The following is a 9979-nucleotide window of genomic DNA, read 5'->3' on the forward strand; positions in this document are numbered from 1 at the left end:
AACCAGCCAGAACAAACCGAGGAGCTCGTTCCTAAACGAGGGGCTAGATGGTTTGGTTAACTTTCTATTTGTTGTATTGACCATTTTAGGGTGGTTTGGATAAATAAACGCCAGTCTCAAATAGAGGCCTGGTCTGTTTTTTAGTTTCGGTTTGTATTTAATCTTCTAAAACCCGTCAGATCGTCTGTTTAAACCAGTTCTGTGGTGCAGATTGCGCGCATCTGGGCGGAGTTGTTAGCGCAAGCAGAGTTAGCGGAGGCCGGAGAGAGAAGGAGATCGTTTTACAGGGTATAGCCTTCATTCTTTCTTGTTGATGTGTTTCGGGCAACAAGTTCATAGGCTCGATGGATATTACCAGTAATGTATTGTTCAGCCCATGGCTGTCACTTCGTTTCGTTTTTTTTTAATTCTGCCAATAATCTAAAAGCTATGGTTATATTAAATGTACAATTATCGTTATGTATATACTGACTTCACCCTGTGCTGCAACATACATTTAGTTGTACATTCATTTACAGAAATCAGCTGGTTGAATTCAAATTGATGCTGTTATCGGATTTTCAGGTGATATTCCCAATTCATTCAGTTAACGGACGCTCTGAGGTAAAGTGTTCAGACTGCAGACTAAGCAACGATTGTATTTAATTGTACAGTACTATCATAACATAGTACAGACATGATCTTAATTCCATAATGTCCTTAAACATAACAATTTGCTGGCCATAAACTGACAGCGCGCGTCCGGTGTGCGATACCTCGAGTTGCTATAGACACGGCGCGCGCGCTTCTCGTCCGGTGAGCGACCCCCTTTAGACATAATAAAGTAGCCTAGGCTAATTCTTAGATTAACGGATTTGTTAAACACATTTATAAATAAAACGTAATCTTCGTTATCTCTAGGCCTACACTAAATTAAAGGCCTGTCTCATAGACGCCTGCCTCAAATACAAGCCGGTGCAGTTCGGCGATTTGGGAAAATAAAAGCCCGGGCTATTATTTGATGTTTTACAGTATATCGTGATATATATCGTTATCGAGATATGAGATGACTTCTATCGTGATATGAGATTTTGGTCATATCGCCCAGCCCTACATGTGGATATTATTTTTCTCAACATAAACGTCAAACAATATAAATAGGATAATCATATGCTGACTCGAGTGTGTATACGTCTGCTTTATTAGGCGTTTTTTTCCGTTCGTACTGCTTGAGCATGCTTTTATTAATGCTTTTGTTTTTTATATTTTTTGTTTACACATAGGCCTACTGTTTAATGTTTTCAACTAAAAGAAAACTTTAACATATATTGTAAGCTTGTTGTGTATATTGCCTAATCGTAAACTTGTTCAGAAATGGTGACAAAAACATTAAAAAAAATTAAACTTAAAAAACAACGTCTTTTTCGTTAAACGTCATTTAAATAAACGAATATTCGATTTTTATGAGCCCGAATATTCTAATGCAATATTTTTGAAAAATGCCCATCCCTAGATGAGACACGAGATTGGGTTCACGAGAACGAGACGAGATTTTTGCAAAAATTTTCAGAAATCCTCAATGACAAAATTCATGACTGGAAAAATAGTATGATAACTAATAACTAATAATCTTCTAATGCGTGTCATTTCAGGTCTACTTATGAGTATGACTTATCAAATGCATTGAAAGACAACAATATACAAGCACTGTAAAAGGTTTTTACCGACTGGCTTTTCTCCTGTATGATTTCACATGAGTCTCTTCAGACCTTACTGTACATTTATGAGCTTTCAGAACTTCTGATTGAGGCTGTGTGTGACCTCATAACTGAACTCCTTTCCACAAATTGAACATAGAAATAAAAACCATATACATAAAAATAAATAACAGTTGTCTCTTAGTCTTAAGTGCAAACAATAATGCCTCATTTCCACTGAGTGGTACGGTACGGTACAGTTCGGTTCGGTAAGCAATTATTTGCGTTTCCACTGTCAAAAGTTGTGAATGGTACCAAAAACCGAACCGTACCGTACCATTTTTTGGGTACCCTTTCGTTGTGGTACCTAGCACAGTGGTACGGTACTAAAAGGTGGAGCTAGACTCACTGCAGAACGTTGATTGGTTGACAGAGTATCGTCACTTGCGCGTGCTACAAGGGCATTAGAAGCACCATTTTTTAATATACAGTTGAAATATAATACTACTGTTATTGTGTCACGAAATGTAGTTTTAAGAGTTTTTCAGGCGAGAAAGTAGTTTTTTAAAGCTCAAATCTGTGGTTTATTTATAGATTTATGATAATTTGAAGATCCATTCCAAGCAATCACCGGGTGCTCGGCGCTCAAGTACCCCGCCTGGAGCAGCCTTTCCCCGGCTAGTCGTTCTGATGTTTCCCACTGACTCTGACGTCTCTGTAGTGGTTAAACATGAGATATAATTCGTCTTGTACAGACCTAACAGGCGATCTTTGGTCTCGTGAATCTATAATTCATTCCCTGGCCAATAGTTTTGGCAGAAGGCTAAGTGAAGTTTCATATATTTGAGCGCTGGATTTGTATATTTGACTGAATTGTTTGCTTTATGTTATTAAAGCTTTACTGTATATCTTTTTGTACCTTTTACTTATACTTTTATAATGGCTATTATTGATAAAACTGAAATTCAACAAAAATAGATAGTTTTGTCATTTTTTTATTTTATTACAAGATCATCTGTAATGTTGTTTATTGCAACATTTGTACCAATGCAATATGCAATACATTGCCTGGAATATGTTTAATATTTTTAAATTTAAACGAAAAGAGGCAGGATTGTGTTTTATATTTAGTTTTGTTATAAATATAACGTTACATACATGCAGTGATTATAATCAATAGTCTATGCGTTGCCTGAACCACATTTGTGTGCTTATAATGTTTAAAATGTATTTAAATTAAATCGAAAAGAAGCAGAGTGGTGTTTTATAACATATTTCGTTTTATTGTTGCCTAAAATGTATATAACCGGAGCAGCAGAGCGAGCAGAGTGGCGCATTCAAGAACACGCTGTTCCATCAGCAGAATTACTGGACTCGCGTCCTCGGGATCATTCTCCTGAGTCGGACTTTGCGTGGCTACTTGGTATTGAGAAACGCCTAATGCCAGCGCTTGTTTCTTGTGACAAACATCCCGAGAAGCAAGAACAAGATCTGCTGTCTGTCATCCATTGTTGTTTACTATGTCGCTTTTTTCTTCGCGCGAAAATGACGTCGATCGCTTCTTTCCGGCAAACACCACGCCTATCAAGTAAGGGTACTGTTGGCAGTGGAAACGCTAGCCGGATCATGGTTTACCGACCCGAACCGTACTGTACTGTACCGTACCGTACGCCTCAGTGGAAACGAGCCATAAGTGCAAGTGCAACCATAATCAAAGTACTGTGGCGCACAGACTCTTTATAATTGTTGTGAAATTGCTGTTTTATTTTGCACCGGCAGTTATATGGTTAATGCGGCGAGTTCAGGGCCGGGTGTGGGAGAAACGGGCGAGTGCGTTGGATCTTTCTATAGAGGGTCTAGTACTACTCATGATGAACAAGACGGCAGCACACAGAATTCCTCAACCGAGCCCTAAACACTCAAAGACATTCCACACATAAATCTGACAGGCTCAGCACTGAGCCAGAGAGAGCCTGAGTAGAGACCAAAAAAACAACAGCAGTTGAATGGCTTAAAGTGCTTTCAAACAAAATATTATTAACAAGAGTAAGAGAACAGACTTTATCACTATCAGCAATTGACCTGCTGAGCCAAATGTTTCTCTGTAAATTTGCCAGAACCTAAGCACCACTTGAACTATGATCAACTCAAGAGGCTCTGATATGCTGACAGGCCTGTCATTAAAACGGATCAGATAATCACTGAAAAATACAGAGAAGCAGAAATCAAATCACCATATCATGACAGCCTCAGCAGGCTTGCCAATCCCAGCAACGTTAGCCTACATGTGATGCACAGTGCACAAGACATTTTTTCTCTTAACAGCAAGGGCAGCTGGACAAGATGCCAGGAATGTGAATGATATGCAGAGCAAGAAGAGCTCTTTATCTTCCATCTACCCCTTCTTTTCTTTTAACTGTTAATTAAAATAGGACATGTAAAGTCATAGTAGCTTTTTCAGTCTTTGTCATGCAAAACATTAACAGCAGGTGAGGGAATCCAATTCAAGCAGACCCAATTTACTAGAGGCACTACATTTATTGCTTCAACTACAATTTCATATGAGAAAGTGCTTTGAGACTTCTGCAACACCAACTGTAATCTTTGAAAATTAGATTAGGGTCAGAGAAGCAGGTTCAGGCCACAAATAATAAGCAGTATAAGTAGTTATAAGCCTATAAATTCTCAAACTCACAGGCCTTAGTCATACTTCGTACCAAACTGAGCCATAACATATAATCCTGTCCATTTCAGCATGTAGACTGAATCAAAAACAGGGACAAGATGCTATTGATCTATCCAACTGACCACCATCTTGAAATCTACATTTCACATATCAAACAGTGGAGCTTTTAGTTGCCATGGTGAATGCATTACCGATCCCCACTGGCACCGAAACGCATTATGGCTGCTTCTTTGCAGACGCACATCCAGTGAGCAAACCAAACCCACAGTAACAGTACTTCATGCCACGCCACCTCCATCCTAGTCATTACAAACTGCCTGTTGGGACTCCACAAACACACAATTATCCTGCGTTATTTCAGCCAAGGGCTTGGAGGGGTCTCTAGCAACCGTCTGTCTGTGTGCAGCCGAACCACTCAACTGAGGCAAAACAGTCCAGTAGTGATTATCCGTTACTGCTATAAAAAGACCAATGCAGAGCACTAACAAGAGCATGTTAGTAAGAAAAAGAATGAAACAAAGAAATCTAGCATCTGCTGTATTCTGGTTTATGCTGTTTGTTTATTAGTATAAAGAGATAATGAGAGATATTGAACAAGGACTTAGGCTAGACTAACATAGCACAAATGTTGCATGATAAAAAATAAAAAAAAGCAAAGTGTAATCTGTTTCCATCCTTTTCTGTGCATCTCAAACCCCAAAAACAGGCCTGCAAGTCTGTCGATTCAATAGATTCTTTAGTTTAAGACAGATGGCAAAAGGAAACATCCCTCTTTCTGAAAATGTGCAAGCTGGCAAAGACAGACTGCCAAAAAAGCTTGGACTTGTAATAATTTCTCACATTCCCTTAATGGAATTGCAGGATCACAAAACATTTCCACTAAGGGAATGTTGAGTAGCAGCACATCTGAATGGCACAGAGTTCAAAAGATGACCAGACGTGACTAACTTGAGATCACAATGAAGCAGTACATTAAAACATTTTTGAATTATTTTTAAAGAAATTAATACTTTTATTCAGCAAGGATGCATTAAATAGATCAAAAGTGACAGTCAAGACATTTATAATGTCAAAAAAGATTTGTATTTCAAATAAATGCTGTTATTTTGAACTTTTTATTCAAAGAATCCTAAAAAAAAACTATTAATATAATAAAGAAATGTTTCTTGAGAACCAAATCAGCATATTGTGATTTTTGAAGGATCATGTGACACTGAGGACTGGAGTAATGATGCTGAAAATTCAGCTTTGACATCACAGGAATAAATTACTTTAATAAACAATATATTCAAATTTAAAGTAGTTATATAAAATTTTAATAATATACAGGGGATAAAATTGTGCGATTAAAAACAATCGTGATTACAATTGACCAAAATAATCATGGTTATGTAACACGATTAGGAGTGGGTGATATGACCAAACGAGTAATTATAATGACTCATACTCACATAGGAGTAGCCTAATTTTTCCCCGATAGCGATTTATAACGGGTATATTTTGTTGGAAATAAGGTTATTGCTATGCTATCAAAATTTTAGATACGAGTGAAATTTCACAATTCTTGATACCAATTTCGGTATCACTGCAGAAACTAATACTAATCAGTAAAAAAGTCCAATTGTTGAAGGAACAAACAAACAGTAATACAGTAAAACCAAAGAAGAAAATTACAAACAAAAATAACAGAAAAAAGACACGTTTAAGTTTGTCCTGTAAATCTATCTAACATTATAGTATTCAGTTAAAAGCCTACTAGAGAAATCGAGTAATAAAAATAGACAACAAATAAAACACTGCAGTCTTTAGTACTGTATGAATGAAATACTCTGATTCGTATTAAAGTTACTAAAGCTTTAATAGCTAAATCAAAACTAAATTTTGATTAATCACACAGCGATTAATATTAGGGTTTTTACTGTATGTTTGATCAAATAAATGCAGTCTTGTTTTTGAAAGAAGACTCTTATTCTCACCATTAAAAAGTCTTACCAAACCCAAACTTTTCAACAGTATTGTATATATTATGCTGTTCAGTGAACTTAATTCAAGCTATAACATGATTTCAAGTTGCAACCATACATGACACCTGTCAAACAACTAGAGGGAGTGTACAGCAAACTTGGCACAATAGCTTAAACCATAACGATTAGAGTACATCCAAAGTACACACGGTACCACATTTATTCAAAGCATTCACACCTTGATAAGAAACATGCATACACCTGCCTCTTCAGCATGTTTAGGCTATGTCTGCTAGCAAGATTTTGTTAGTTATGCAGTCGTTAAATTAGTGCATGTAACGTTATTGTTGCATACCGCGTTGGACTATAAAGATGGCCAAATATACTGCAGGAGTGATAATCACATTCACATCACAACATTACAGACCATCAACGGAATGAGCAGTGTCGGGTCTGCATGCAAAGAATTAGCTGACCTACATTTGAGACCAGCTCGGCACAGGTACCGATCTTTAACTCACTTAATAAATGTCAAACGTCTCGTTTTTCATAACCTTGAAGTAATAGCACAAATATGTTGTCTAGGTTAAGCATCATATTATGTTTAAAGACAACCAAGGTGCTTGGCAATTTGAAGCTCGTTTGAATACTAAACGTTTCTGTTTAGCTAGTAGTTACAATCATATCTAACCCCAAATATGCTGTCTAGGTTGGAAGTTCACTAGGTTTTGAAACACAGCCCTCATCACCCTTATTCTCAACCGGTATGCAAAAAAAAACGACAATATGAATGATGTAACTTTTATGTATTTACCCAAACCGAAGTGGATACGGCAAGGTCAACCTTGAACTTAACGTTTATAGATGATAAAATAGAGATTTGTGTTGACACGGGTGTTAGCCAACTGTTGCTAGCTAACATGACATTGATGTAACGACGTATTGATTAGCCGACAACATACACCTATAACGAGCCGCTAAAACTACAGACCCGGGCCGGTAATTTCTTGTATTTAAAGCAATAAATACGGTTACATAATTCACACTGCTGGAGCTGTCGATATATTCACGACTAATTAAGAAAAAACAGAAGCTGAAGTATTCCTCCAACGGCCGCGTCCGCCATTTTGAGACACCGAGAAAAGGAGGCGCAAAAATGACATCAACAGCTTTTCTACCGGCGATTTTTTATCTAGCATAACCACAAAGGGAGACACAAATGGGTTGTTCTTACCATACAGAGTTAGCGCAGAATGTTACTCCTCAGAAGACGGTCGTAGAGGACGAAATGCGTGTTATTTTCGTGTTGAAAAGGGGGGCTGAAGTCTCGGGGTCTCTCTTTGCAGCGCCGCATTCGACTCTACACAGCACGGGAGCGCGCATGGGCTGACTTCAGCAGGAGGAGGCGCGCACGCCCTTCAATCTAACGCCCTCCTTTCAAAAACTGTGGGCGTTACTTGAATAAATATTCAGCCCATCGCCTACTGCAGATAACTATAAAAATGGACCGTGAAAAATGATTTCTTACATGACCCACATCAATGAACTTTAATCTGGGTACAATCAGACCGCGTGGCGTTTGTGAGAGTCACTTGTGTCATTCTCAAATCAGGTGCACAAACCAGTTAACATTGTGATTCAGACTTTGAATGTAACTTCCCAGCCACATTATGCAAATTATTTATATTGATACATCTATTAGTAGTTGCTACCTAAATAAAGTTTATATATAAATAAAAACTTTGGTTCCTCTAAAAGAAAATGTAGACTGAAAACAAAGTGTAAATGTCCTGTGTTTAGACAAACACAATATTTCAATGAATATAATCATGTTGTTTTCTAGTTTCTTTATTCATTTTAATACAAAAGGATACTCAGACCAAAAATAATTAGATTGTTATTTAGAAGAACTGACATTAATGTACCACTCATTAAAGAAACCAAAACAGACACACAAAGGGCATGACAAATATTTCATGTCGAAAACAGGGAAATTAAAACAACAAAAAAAGAAAAGAAATCCATAGATATCCTGGGGTCTTTCTTTTATAAAAAAAAAACAAGGAGATCTGTTTGTTAGACACCAGATGACATTGAGACTGTGCACTGTATATTGCTCTAAATCAATAAATCAAAAAAATGTACGTTCTAGTGTATAATAGGTTTATGCAGATTATTTTAGAGCAAATGTAACTAAATGTGCTGCAGACTGAGTGTGGCAGGTGTCATAATTGTCATTAATCATTTGCTAACATAAGATATTTAAATGAATAAAGCCTTAAAGTCTCTGACCTTTTTAAAAAATTATTCTATCAGTTATCTTCCAACAATTTAAAATTCCAAAAATTAACTTGTTTTCTTTGTTAGGCCTTCACACAGAAACATTTTGTGATTAAACTGTAATTTGAATATTATACCCAGGAAGACATTCAAGACACTTCAAATTCAAAAAGGAAAATTAATGAAAATACCTGCCATTTTGTTTTTACATCTGGTGTAAATAAAACCCAGACCTTTCTAAAAAAAAAAAAACACTAAACATCTAAATTACATTAAATTGGTTTGTCATGCAAGCAGTTATTGAAATCTTGATCGGACATGTTGCTTATACATAACATGAACGCGTCACAGATTTGGTGAACATTATTATGAAAATGACTTTGCGGTTAAATTCAAAACGGTTTTAATCTACCGATTTGTTCTCTGTGAGATGTGCAACTATGGAAGCATGAAGATATTCAATTAAAATCATATTTAACAATCTTGACGGCAGATTGTTTACTTGTTATTTTTATAAACCACAGCCCAGGAAAAACCTGAGGTTAAGTACCTGGCTCAAGAACACACTAGACACAGGATTTTCTCATTAACCCTTCAGTTCAAAGGTCATACTTATTTGACACAGAACTTGAGATGCATCTGTTACCAACTCAGAGCTTTAACCACTAAGCTACCACCATCACGTCACCAGAAAATTAGTCAAGTTTCTAATAAGTTTTGGTTGTTAATAACTATTTAACTCCGCTTTCGATTCCAGCACTTGTTTTGTAGTTCATATATTATAATGTAATACATCAAAAATTTAGTTTATGTCCATTATCAATGTAATATATTGACTGCAGCACACCCATGTGGCACCGAAGGGTACTGAAGTAGACATTCAATGACTTCTGTCCAACATTCAAACTTTCGGATTACAAAAATCTACTGATGGCCAAGAAGTGATGAATTTACAATTTAAAAAAAAAATACATTTGCCAGACCTTTTGACTTAAATAGCCACACATCTCACACACTATTAGATATTCTTGCTCATAAATATCATTTACCAGTAAAATAGTTTTTTTTTACCCACCAATTTTCAGAGACAAACCATTTTGTTAACAGCTTTACTTTTTGTTTTATAGAGAAATACAACCAGACTAGCAGTTTTCTTGCATCCATGTACATAATCCAAGGTGCACTTAGTTCCAGCATATTACTTCATACACAGCAACAATTTTGACATTTGCAGGACACACACACAAAGCATGTATACAAGCAAACACATCATCCTTGATCATCTTTTCTTTTTTTTGGTATGTTGTATCGAAGCAGCCTATCTTATTCCTCCTTTTGGTGGTCCTATTTGAAAACCCCGCAAAAATTCAGCA

At 36.6% G+C, this 9979-nt stretch overlaps 1 protein-coding gene across 2 annotated transcripts in view; it reads right to left on the reverse strand.

The window, feature by feature from the left end:
* Window positions 1–7715, reverse strand: part of pafah1b1a (platelet-activating factor acetylhydrolase 1b, regulatory subunit 1a) — a 66149-nt gene extending 58434 nt beyond the window's left edge. Inside the window, exon 1 of one of the 2 annotated variants that reach the window (XM_056263469.1) lies at window positions 7561–7715. The gene's annotated coding sequence lies outside the window, so the exon portion shown is untranslated. Of the gene's footprint in view, window positions 1–7361; window positions 7425–7560 lie in introns of those variants that run through there. The other variant, XM_056263470.1, reaches the window with a different exon arrangement.
* Window positions 7716–9979: the final 2264 nt, after the last annotated feature.

Source organism: Rhinichthys klamathensis, unplaced genomic scaffold (assembly GCF_029890125.1).
Source record: "Rhinichthys klamathensis goyatoka isolate OS25496 unplaced genomic scaffold, OSU_Roscu_1.1 h1tg000206l_1, whole genome shotgun sequence".
NCBI lineage: Eukaryota > Metazoa > Chordata > Actinopteri > Cypriniformes > Leuciscidae > Rhinichthys > Rhinichthys klamathensis.